The 13304-nt window shown below is 37.3% G+C and overlaps 1 protein-coding gene across 1 annotated transcript in view; it reads left to right on the forward strand.

Moving 5' to 3' along the window:
* The window catches only part of LOC110316796, a 22923-nt gene that overhangs the window by 7745 nt on the left and 1874 nt on the right, over positions 1-13304 (forward strand). The gene's annotated exons all lie outside the window — the stretch shown is intronic.

Below are 13304 nucleotides of genomic sequence, written 5' to 3' on the forward strand. Positions count from 1 at the left end.
AGAACATTTTACCTTAAAACAAAAGGATATACCTTCTTCTAAGCACCTAATGGTACCTTGTCCAAAATTGACCATATAATCGGTCACAAAACAGGCCTCAAAATGTACAAAAATATTGAAATTATCTCATGCATCCTATCAGATCACCACGGACTNAGGCTGATCTTCAATAACAAATAATAAAAAGCCCACATACATGTGGAAGGTGAACAACACTCTACTCAATTATAACTTGGTCAAGGACGAAATAAAGAAAGAAATTAAAGGCTTTTTAGAGCTTAATGAAAATGAAGCTACAACATACCCAAACTTATGGGACACAATGAAAGCAGTCCTAAGAGGAAAACTCATAGCCCTGAGTGCCTACAAGAAGAAACTGGAGAAATCATACACTAGCAGCTTGACAGCACACCTAAAAGCTCTATTACAAAAGGAAGCAAATTCACCCAAGAGGAGTAGATGGCAGGAGATAATCAAACTCAGAACTGAAATCAACCAAGTGGAAAGAAAAATAACTTTACAAAGAATCAACCAAACCATGAGCTGGTTCTTTAAGAAAATCAACAGGATAGATAAACCCTTAGCCAGAGTAACCTGAGGGCACAGGGACAGTATCTTACTTAACAAAATCAGAAAGGAAAAGCGAGACATAACAACAAAACCTCAGGAAATCCAAAGCATCATCAAATCCTACTACAAAGGCCTATACTCAACACAAGTGGAAAACCTGGATAAAATGGACAATTTTCTAGACACATACCAGGTACTAAAGTTAAATAAGGATCAGATAAATGATCTAAACAGTCCCATATCCCCTAAAGATATATAAATAGTCATTAATAGTCTCCTGTCCAAAAAATGCCCAGGATCAGATGGGATTAGTGCAGAGTTCTATCAGACCTTCAAAGAAGACCTAATTCCAATTCTCCTCAAACTATTTCCAAAATCGAAACAGAAGGTACTCTACCCAATTCATTCTACAATTACTCTGAGTTTGTTTATATAGTGGATTATGTTGATGGATTTCAGTATATTAAACCATCCCTAGATCCCTGAGCTGAAGCCTACTTGATCATGATTGATGATCGCTTTGATGTTTTCTTGGATTCAGTTTGAGAGAATTTTATTAAGTATTTTCACATTGATATTCATAAAGGAATTTGGTCTGAAGTTCTCTTTCCTTGTTGTATATTTGTGTGGTTTAGGTATCAAAGACAAAAACCACATGATCATCTCGTTTCATTTGATGCTGAGAAAGCATTTGACAAAATCCAACACCTATTCTTGATAAAAGTCTTAAAAGATCAGGAACTTAAGGCCCATACCTAAACATAAGAAAAGCAATCTACAGCAAAACAGTAGCCAATATTAAACTAAATAGAGAGAAACTTGAAGCAATCCCACTAAATTCAGGGTCTTGAAGGAGACTGCCCACTTTCTCCCTACCTATTCAATATAGTACTTGAAGTCCTAGCCAGAGCAATTAGACAACAAAAGGAGATTAAGAGGATAGAAATTGGAAAGGAAGAAGTCAAAATATCACTATTTGTAGATGATATGATAGTATAATTAAGGGACCCCAAAAATTACACCAGAGAACTCCTAAACCTGATAAACAACTTCAGTGCAGAAGCTGGATATAAAATTAACCCAAACAAATCAGTGGCCTTACTCTACAGAAAGGATAAACAGGATGAGAAAGAAAATAGGGAAACAATACCCTTCACAATAGTCACAAATAATATAAATACCATGCTGTGACTCTATCTAAGGAAGTGAAAAATCTATATGATAAGAACTTCAAGTCTCTGAAGAAAGAAATCGAAGAAGATCTCAGAAGGTGGAAAGATCTCCCATTGTCATGGATTGGCAGGATTAATATAGTAAAAATGGCCATCTTGCTGAAAGCAATCTAAAGATTCAGTGCAATCCCCAACAAAATTCCAACCCAGTTCTTCACAGAGTTTGAAAGGGCAATTTGCAAATTCATCTGGAATAACTAAAACCTAGGATAGCAAAAACTATTCTCAACAATAAAAGAACATCTGGTAGAATTACCATACCTGGCGTCAGGCTGTTCTACAAAACAATTGTGATAAACACTTCATGATACTGGTACAGCAACAGACAGGTAAATCAGTGGAATAGAACTGAAGGCCCAGAAATGAACTCAGACACTTAAGGTCACTTGATCTTTGACAAAGGAGCTAAAACCATCTAGTGGAAAAAAAGACAGCATTTTCAACAAATGGTGTTTGCTCAACTGGTGGCTATCATGTAGAAGAATTCAAATTTTTCCACTCTTATCTTCTTGTACAAAGCTCAAGTCTAAGTGGATCAAGGTACTCCACATAAAACCAGAGACACTGAAACTGATAGAGCAGAAAGTGGGGAAGAGCCTCAAAGAATATGGGCACAGGAGAAAAATTCCTGAACAGAATAGCAATAGCTTGTGCTATACAATCAAGAATTGACTAATGGGACCTCATAAACTCACAAAGCTTCTGTAAGTTGAAGGACACTGTCAATAAGACAAAAAGGACACCAACAGATTAGGAAAGTATTTTTACCAATCCTAAATCTGACAGGGGACTAATATCCAATATATATAAAGAACAGAAGAAATTGGATTCCAGAAACCTAATAACCCTATTAAAAATGGGGTACAGAGCTAAACAAAGATTTCTCAACTGAGGAATAACAAATGGCTGAGAAGAACCTAAAAAGAAGTTCAACATCCTTAGTCATCAGGGAAATGCAAATAAAACCCTGAGATTCCACCACATACCAGTCAGAATGGCTAAGATTAAAACTCAGGTGACTCCAGATGCTGATGAGTATGTGGAGAAAGAGGAACACTCCTCCATTGCTGGTGGGATTGCAAGCTGGTACAACCCCTCTGGAAATCAGTCTGGCGGTTCCTCAGAAAATTGGACATAGTACTAACTGAGGATTCAGCTATACTATTCCTGTGCATATACCCAGAAGATTTTCCAACATGTTTTAAGGACACATGCTCCACTGTGTTCATAGCAGCCTTTTTATAATAGCCAGAAACCAGAAAATACCCAGATGTTCCACAACAGAGGAATGGATACAGAAAATGTGGTACATTTACACAATGGAGTACTACTTGGCTATTAAAAAGAATGAATTTATGAAATTCTTAGGCAAGTGGATAGATCCATATCATTTTGTGTGAGGTAACCCAATCACAAAGAAAATACATGATATGCACTCTCTAATAAGTAGATATTAACCCAGAAGCTTGGAATACCCAAAATACAATTTACAAAACATATGATACTGAAAAAGAAGGAAGACCAAAGTGTGGATTCCTTGATTCTTCTTAGAATGGGGAACAAAATACCCATGGAAGGAGTTACAGAGACAAAGTGTGGAGTAGAGACTAAAGGAATGACAATCCAGAGACTGCCCCACCTTGGGAATCAAACCCATATACAATTACCAAACCTAGACACTATTTTTGACACCAACAAGTGCTTGTTGACAGAAGACTGATATAGCTGTCTCCCGAGAGCCTCTGCCAGTGCCTGACAAATACAGACGTGGAGGCTCACAGCCATCCATTGGACTAAGTACTGGGTCCCCAATGATAGAGCTAGAGAAAGAACCCAAGGTATTGAAGGTGTTTGCAGCCTCATAGGAAGAACAACAATATGAACTAACCAGTATTCCCAGAGCTCACAGGGACTAAACACCAACCAAGAGTACACATGTTGTGACTCAGGGCTCCAGATGCATATGTAGCAGAGGATGGTCTAGTGTGTCATTAATGGGAGGAGAGACTTTTGGTCCTGTGAAGACTCTATGCCCCAGTATAGGACAATGCCAGGGTTAGGAATCTTGGGTGGGTGGGTTGGTGAGCAGGGGTTGGGTGGAGGGGATAGGGGAGGGGATTTTTGGAGGAAAAATCAGCAAAGGGGATAATATTTGAAATATAAATAAAAAATATTTAATAAAAAAGAAACAGTGAAATTAATAGACATCGTGCAGCAAATGTACCTAACAAGCATCTATGTAATATTTCACCCAAACACAAAATAGGAATATACCTTCCTCTCAGCACCCCATGGACCTTCTCCAAAATTGACCATATAGTTGGCCACAAAGCAAGCAACAACAGATACAAGAAAATTGAATTGTATTTTATCAAAACACCACTGGTTAATGGTATACTTCAACAACAGAAACACTGGAAATCCTACACACTCTTGGAAATCGAACAACTCTCTACTCAATGATCTCTGGGTCAGGGAAGAAATAATGAAAGAAATTATTTAGAAACATAGACTTTCTAGAATTCAATGAAAATGAAGGCACAACATATCCAAATTCATGAGACACAATGAAAGCAGCGCTAAGAGGAAAGTTTGTAGCACTAAGTACCTCTGTTAAAAAATTAGAAAGTTCTCATAGCAGCAACTTAAAAGTACACCTGAATGTTCTAGAAAAAAAAAAGCAAGCACAACAAAGAGGAGTAGAAGGCAAGAAATAATCAAAATCAGGGTTGAAATAAACCAGTTAGAAATTAAGATAATAATACCCAGGAGCAAGCACCAATCTCTAACAGTAGTAATGATACTCTGTTGTGTAAGCTGAAAGGATCATGTTGCCCTCTCACAGGCTCCACCCAGCAGCTGACTCAATAGAAGCAGACACCCACAGCCAAACAGTGAAAGGAGCTTCGGGACTTTTATGGAAGAATAGGAAGAAAGATTGTGTAATCTCAAAGGGGATAGGAATGCCACAGGAAGACCAAAAGAGTCAACTAACCTGGACCCTTGAGGCTCTCAGAGCCTGAATCACCCAAAGAACTTACACAGACTGGACCGAGGCCTCTTCACCCATGTGTAACAGACTTATGTTGATCTTGAACAACTGGAACAGGGGCTATCCAAAAAGGTGTTGCCTCTATGTGGGGTATGTTCTACTAGCTGAACTGTTTTTTTTCTGACTTCACTCAGTGAGAGAGGAAGCTTCTAGCCTCACAGAGACTAGGACGGGGGAGATAACCAGGGGACCCCACTTGCCAAGAGGAGAAGGGAAGAAGGAAGGATTTTGGGAGTGGGTGACCAGGAAGGGGGCTGTGAGTAGGATATAAAAGGAATAAGTAATAAAATAATAAAATCAAATTTAATAAAATTTTATGAAACAGTACAATATGTTATGCTTATAACATTAAATGAAACAAGAGTTGGTATAGTTCCATGAAATATGTGTAGAAATTGTATTTTACCATTTTCCATGTAAAATAGAAAAGAAGGAAACCACAAAACACACTGGGGATTTTGGTTTGGAGATGTAAAAGATAATATTAGAATATTAAATACAAACTGGCTCTTAGTTCAGCTAAAGGGTGAAAACAGAGTTTGATGCTCAAAGTGTAAGTGTAACGAAGCAAGTATTAATCTTTATAATAACAGGGGAAGAAAGGAAATGTGACTTCATATGAAGGTAACAATTGAATTTAGCAGAATCTGAGAGAGAAAAAAGCAGGTGTCTACTATTTTATTTCATAATCTTTAAAGTTATCTCGTGGAAATGTAGTGAACAGCAAATTTGTGGCGAATTTTTTAAAGGTCCTTTTGGAGCAACAAGTATGTAAGGTTTGGGTCCTGTATTGTAATTGGGATACTGGTTTTCTGCCGGTGAATGACCTTTCTCTTGATCTGACTCACCCAGCCTTCTTTTGGTCACCAATGCCTCGTGACAGTTGTTGAAATCATACCCAAGCATCAGAAAAGAATAATTAAAATTTCTAGGCCTCATCTACTGTGGGCCTGAGTATCAGAGGCTTTCCATGGAAACCTCTGGCCAGGCCTGGTGCAAAGGTTCTGGAGAAGGGATGTGAATGAGGGCAGAGAGTGGAAGTCGCTTCTCAACTCCTGTGGTCTCATGCAGGTGGAAATCATTGCCCGCTGGGGCTTCCAGACCTTCTTTGCTCGATTGGGGACCAGGCTGTCTGTGCACAGTCCACCACCCCACAATCTAGAGGAGTAACTTTTTGAAATCCTAGGTTTTTTAAGTGGAGAAACCTGTGTTGCTATGTTCAACACAGAGTAAACATTGGGCTTTGAGCAGTTATTTCTTTTACAAAACAAACTTATACTACTAAGTTATCTATGTTTAAAGAAACTTTCCCAGACCTCTACTGCATTCTGAGTTATTAAAAAGAGTAGTAGAAATGAGATGTCTTAAGTACTTGATACTAAATTGACTTTTCATTTTTAAATTTGGTTCTTGTTATACGATATTAGAGATTTCTGCCTGTTTGTGTTTATACAGACTGCACAATTTCATCTTCTTTGGTCAGGGTCTAGTAATTCCATATAAGAGCCTAGCTGAGCGCTTTTACATTTGTGGTAATCATCTGACTCTTAGGATTTTATCAATACTCATATCTCAAGCTTACAAATTTACATTTTGAATCTGCACACTAACGTGCTCATTTTGTCATCTTGCTTCTTGGCAGGGGGTGGGGGGCAGGAGAGTGGGTGGGGCTAACCACACAAAGTCTCTCTGAGTGCTCACTGTAGGATGAGCTCATGAAAAATGGTTAAATACCTTCTGCCAAGAGACATCATCCTACTGAAGACATGGCTTCTGACACAAAATCATTCATAAGCAGATTATTAATTTTTCCTCTGGCTTTAATCTGGCAAATATTTTGAGACATATGATAGCTGATTCCAACTCATTCTAGGCACCTTGTAATTTGTGCAATGCATTGCACAACATGCATGCGCTTGCAGTTATATGGGGAGTCTGATCCTAATGGCGTCAGTGGACAGCCTCCTTTATAGAAGGCCGCTGAGACCTTTGAGAATGTACTACTGAATCAACTGCAGTCTGTAAGCAGGAGCTTCTGTTTTCCTCAGGGGAAATCAAGCAACTCTGGATGGAGCATTCTAGTTATCCAAGATAAGCCCACAAATGCAAGCTGGAGGGACAGAGGTCATTCTGAGGTGAGAAAGGTCTTCAGTTCGAAAGCAATAGGACACCAATAAGAATGCCTCTGGAATAGCCAGGGGAAGTGGGTCAGTTCCAATGGTACTGAGAACAGAAAAACAAGAACACGACCTGCCCCGCAGGATGGCAGTCAGGAGGAAGCCTGCCCTTTTAGGCAGAGTTGGGCTACCCCAACTTCATGACTAAAATACTAATATTTTTCTGATGTGTGGTTCCTTCCAATTAATCATTCTCTTTTTGCTGCTCATGTGCAGTTATTTTAAGGTGACCCTTTCTTCCATAATTCTCTGTATTCCTCAGTTAATCTCTTACTTTTAACACATAACTATCCAAACATACATTTATGCATTTATACATACATACATACATACATACACACATACATGTGAAAACAAACTCATACAAGTATGCATGTGCATGCTCACACATACATAAGCATCTACCACACATAACATGCATATGTGTCTGTACGTGCATGTGCGTGCGTGCACACACACACACACACACACACACACACACACAAATTGTACAACCAACCAGGTGATTTTTCTTTGCAAGAGAAAGAATAGTGTTTTATAGATCTAATGTTTTTAAAAACACTTTTCAGACTTTTAGAAATTAGTTATTAAAGCATTTGATTCTCATAATAATCAGTTACCGAACAAGATTTTTATTTAAAGCAAAATAAAGACAAAAAGAATTAAAAAGCAGAATAGGAAGAAAGATAAGCAGGCCTGTAACTGATAGAAAGAGTTTATCTGATTAATGAGGTAAGGATCTTATCTGTGTAAGGAGACTTAGAAGATAACAACTACAAGAAAGGGGTGTTTTCAGGCATGCTTCTCTGATCGTGTAGGCAAGACTACCCAAATTCCCAGGGAAATTCCACTTACTAGTTTTTCTCTGCCCTCGAGCTACTTTCTTGAGTATTTTCTGGGAGTACTGTTTGATCTTGAGTTCTCAGACACTATTGCACATTTTCTGATGGTACTCTGGGCTTTTACTACACCATGAAGTAAAAGTCCTAAAGCAATTAAAAGGCTGAAAAAGTAAGTTAATAACTTTAGATCTGGTTACTCAATCAGAATATGGTAAGAGCATCAGCAGTATAGTATGTTACTGTATATTCATTCAGTTCTAACAAAATTTCAGAGGACTTAAATATGTCTTAGTTTATATATTTTTTAAACTTCTTCTTTTGTTTTATTAGATATTTTCTTTATTTACATTTCAAATGTTATCCTCTTTCCTAGTTTCGCTTCCAAAAATTCCCAAAATGTGGACACTTTGCCCCTTCATAGAATTGGGAGCAAAACTCCCATGGAAGGGGTTACAGAGACAAAGTTTAGAGCTGAGACAAAAGGATGGACCATCCAAAAACTGCCCCTCCCAGGGATCCCTCCCATAATAGGCCACCAAACCCAGACACTATTGCATATGCCAGCAAGATTTTGCTGAAAGGACCCTGACATAGTTGTCTCTTATGAGGCTATGCCAGTGTCTGGCAAACACAGAAGTGGATGTTCACAGTCCCCCAATAGAGGAGCTAGAGAAAGTACCCAAGGAGCTAAAGGGGTCTGCAACCCTATAGGTGGAACAACTATATGAACTAACCAGCACCCCCAGAGGTCCTGTCTCTAGCTCCATACATAGCAGAAGATGGTCTAGTTAGCCATCATTGGGAAGAGAGGCCCCTTGTTCTTGCAAACTTTATATGCTCCAGTACAGGGGAACACCAGGGCCAAGAAGGGGGAGTGCGTGGTTAGGGGAACAGTGGGGGGGGACGGTATAGGGTATAGCATTTGAAATGTAAATGAAGTAAATACCTAATAAAAATTGAAAAAAGAAAAAGAAACAGTGAATTCATGAAATTCTTAGACAAATGGATGGATCTGAAGGATATCATCCTAAGGATATCATCAACCCAATCACAGAAGAATGGACATGATATGTACTCAATGATAAGTGGATATTAACCCAGAAGCTCAGAATACTCAAGATAAAATTTGCAAAACACATGAAATTCAAGAAGGAAGACCAAAGTGTGGATACTTTTATCCTTCTTAGAAATACCCATTGAAGGAGTTATAGAGACAAGTTTCTTGGCTTATCTTCTCTGTGAAATTATGTCCATTGTTTTAAAATCCCTACCATGTTCTTTTAGGATTATAGAGTGAATTGGCTACTTTTGTGTCAACTTTACATAAACTCTAGTCATTAGACATGAGGGAGCCTCAGATAAGGAAATGCCTCCATAAGATCTGGCTGTGTGCAAGCCTGTAGGGCATTATCTTAATCAGTGATTGATGGGGAGGGCCAAGCCCATCATGGGTGGGGCCATTTCTGGGCTGCTGGTGCTGGGTTCTATTGGAATGCATCTATAGGAATGCAGGTCCAGTAAGCAATGGGGAGCAGGGCAATAAGCAGCACTCCTCCATGGAGCCTGAGTCAACTCTTGCCTCCAGGTTCTTGCCCTTGACTTCTTTCAGTGACATGGAAGTGTAAGCCTCATAAACTATTTTCTCCCAAACTTGCTCTTTGGTTATGGTATTTTGTCATAGCAATAGAAACCCAAACTAAGAAAATGAGCTATATTCTTTGCACAGCTCTTCACAGAATTGCAGAGGCTTAGTTAACAAAGGCAAGCAATACAAACTGTGTAATATGATTATTCTATGAAGTAAACCATAGCTGTGACAGAGTTAAATTCTTGCTTTTTTAGTAGGAAGCTACAGGCACTTTAGTCAATTTTGGTATTATTTAGTCAACGTTGGTATTATTAATGTCTAGAGGGTTCAGAGAATAGTTTAGTGATATATTATTTACCCAACATCAATGCAAAGCCCAAAACACAAATTCCTATGAATTCAAAAATTAAATTAAATTAAATGGTGTGAGGTTGAGAGTGTCTCCCAAATTTAATTTAGATTTTTTGCATATGCCTTGCACAGAGCTACTTCTCTCTGGAGGAAAATGAATTTTCATGGGATGAGATGGGAGTTCTTAGTTCTAGTATTTCTGGATGTGAAATCTGTTTTGGTGATGCCAGTTTGCTTTGGAATTGTAAATCCATAGGCAAATATGTGACCATAGCCTATAGTAGAAAGGGGAGAGCCGGCATTCCAAATGAAAGCTGTGAATTTAGATTTGCCCTAACAGATTCATCTTAGTTTGAATTAGTTCTCTGTCCAGCCCATGGCCATGAGCACATCCCTAAGTCATCCATTAAAAACAAATAAACATGATGTTGGTAGAAGTTGTAGTAATGTAGCCTAAAGAAAGCTAGAGAGGGGACAGGGATCATACATGATCAAGACACTCTAAAGCCATCAGTTATAAGATCAACTTATAACTGAGATAGGTATATTTTAACAAATTGATGGGTAGTATATGCCAAGAGGACACACTAGAAAGAGGGGTTGATTAATTTTCTTGATAAAATGCAATGAGGTGGCACAAAATTTCATCTAATTCATTTGGACATCACAGCATTCAAGCTTACTTTATTTCTAAAATTGGCATTTAATAATTTTGGATTACAGTTTGATTATATCACCGAATCTAGAATATGAAACTTGAGATAAACAAGTACTGTATTTAATGAATATTTAATTCTCATTAGTTAAAAAGTGAAATAATTAATGAAGACCTGGTACAAGGTACTATCTTAGTTGCTTTTACACATATAATTTCATTAATTCTCACTTGACACATTTGACATACCTATTATCCACATCCAAAGATGCACAAACGTAAAGCAAACTTTGCTCATTACTTTAGGGTTGAATAACTAATGTATTGCCGAGATGGCATTTGAATGTAGTTATTTTCATTTTTACTTTCAGATTCTTGTCTATGTATTTATGTAATACAGAGAGCCCTTTACAAGGAAGCCTGAACCTCAGGTGTATTTATTTGTGGATTTGTTTATATATTAAACAAACCTTAAAACAATCTTGGTTTAAGATTTATCATTTAGAAGAATAGAATACTTTGTTATAGAAAACAAAAAAAGAGCTAAGATATATATTTGAGACATTTTTATTGAAACCTTGGATGTTTGCATTTTGACATTATTACACAAATCTAATAATTACTTGGAACCATGACAGGCTCTCCAAAATGGTGCAGTTACCATTTCAAAGGAGATTCCCTGTTTATATTATGAATGATATATAAATGTACATAACCTCCTTTTTCATGCAGTCTTAGGCTGCAGTGTATGGGTGGTTTTAAGAACTATAGCTGAACCTTGGACTTTACAGATTGATTTTTCACAAGCTATTGCATTACTTTACAATACCAAGCACTGATATACTGAGACCTCTTCAAGCAGAACTCCAAATTTAAGATTCCTGTATTATCTAAAAAACAAGAATTTTAAGCTATGCTGGTTCTGCCTGACAGCCAGCAGCTCTGTTTTGTCAGTGTTTCCAATTTCCCACTCTGTCATTTGAAGATTTTATTATACTTGCCCTTATTCATTTAGGGAAAAAATAGAATGATAAGTAAAAAAATAATAAGCGTAGGTTTCATAAACTTCAAAAATGAAGGTAAAGATTGAAATAATTGGCCATGTTAAAAGTGGTGAATTTTTGCTTCAGTTGAGTACTCAGCTAATTGTGTGCTCAATTATAAGGGAAAAGAGCAAAGTTAAGGAGTAAGTATAAAAATCTAGAAATAGAATACTCGAAATAATTCACTTGTAGTTTGTAAGTTTTATATGTATGTAGATCTGTCTTAAAGGTCTAAATTTTCATTTCACTTTGGTAATTTGATTTTTTTTTTTTTTATTTTTGAGAAGAACTGAAAATCGAGGCTACCTGTGCTGGCTTGTGGGTTACCCATTTAACTTTTCCATAATGTTCCAGGGCTTGGTAATTAGTAAGGAATAAATCATTTCAAGATCATACAGTACACTCAGTAGGAATATTATACTCATGATGATTTTGCAGTACTCTGACCTTATATTTTGGTTCCTATATGTCCCAGGTACACATGGAGAAGTTATTGTAAATTAACCTAATTTCAGTAACAGTAATTTTTTTTAATTTTTGAGGATTATATACATGATTACTTTTTTAAAAACATTTTTAGCCCTCCTTCTATTCCTTCCAACTCTTCCTGTATTCTCTTACAACCCTTCACATTTGTGACTTCTTATTTTTCACTATCACAACACAGACACACATACTCACAATCATACCTTAGATATGATTACATTATTTACATTATTTCTACTCCTTCCTCCTACTCTTCCTTCATCCCCTCCCACAACCACATAAACTCATGACATCTTCCTCATTATCACAACACACAGATGCACACACACACACAACACAAACACACACACACACATTTATTCTTCATATATGATGATTTTGTTTACATTATTTCCATCCTTCCATCAACTCTCTATTTATATATACTTATACCTATACCTACACACATACACATATACATACATACCTGAGTTCACTTACTGATACACATATGTACATGAATTATGGGCTGTTCACTTAAGATATAAGAACAGAACAATTTTAAAGTTCAGTTGCCATTATTTGTTTATTTCTTAAGAGTATTGTAATAATTATGCTTCATTGGTTCTTATTTGGTGAAGTACAGCCTCATGCTGGTCAATATACTGCACATAGATCCAGTTGGTCAAGGCCAGATGTCTCTTCATCTCAGATATTTTCATATAATCCACTCATTCATAGGAGACTGGAACATATTTCTGTAATTTAAGTTTGGGCATAGGCCACTCTTCATATTTCCTAGAAAAATATTCGTCAAATATTTTTTTCATTGTGGTATTGGTTTATTTAAAAGAGTTCAACCAATTGTACATCTCAAGGTCTGGATTTCAATGTGTCCCATCAGTTCCTACCTCCTCATTTCTTGCTTAAAAGCCTCATTTTTCATTATTCTTTTACTTTGACTCACTAATGAAATCAAATTCATCTTCTTGGCATATCCACATAATGTTTCCTGTAATACTCTCAAAGTAGGGAGAGAGAATACAGGGACACTAAAGAAGGAAGTAGGGGAGTGTAGAGGAAAGGAAAATGATGACACAGGAAGCATGAGAGAGGGGACAACACCTGAAGGTGAAGGTACCAGAGGCCAGAGAGGGCTTAGGTATTCCACAGGTCTTATTATGAATCTGAAGCCATAATATTTCTCAGATAGTGATGGTTGGATGATATGTACAGCTTTATATGCAGCCTGGATGAGAGGCTTTTCCCAATCCAGCATTAGTCTCTCCTCTCCTCTCCTCTCCTCTCCTCTCCTCTCCTCTCCTCTCC

This window comes from Mus pahari, chromosome 2 (assembly GCF_900095145.1).
Source record: "Mus pahari chromosome 2, PAHARI_EIJ_v1.1, whole genome shotgun sequence".
Lineage (NCBI taxonomy): Eukaryota > Metazoa > Chordata > Mammalia > Rodentia > Muridae > Mus > Mus pahari.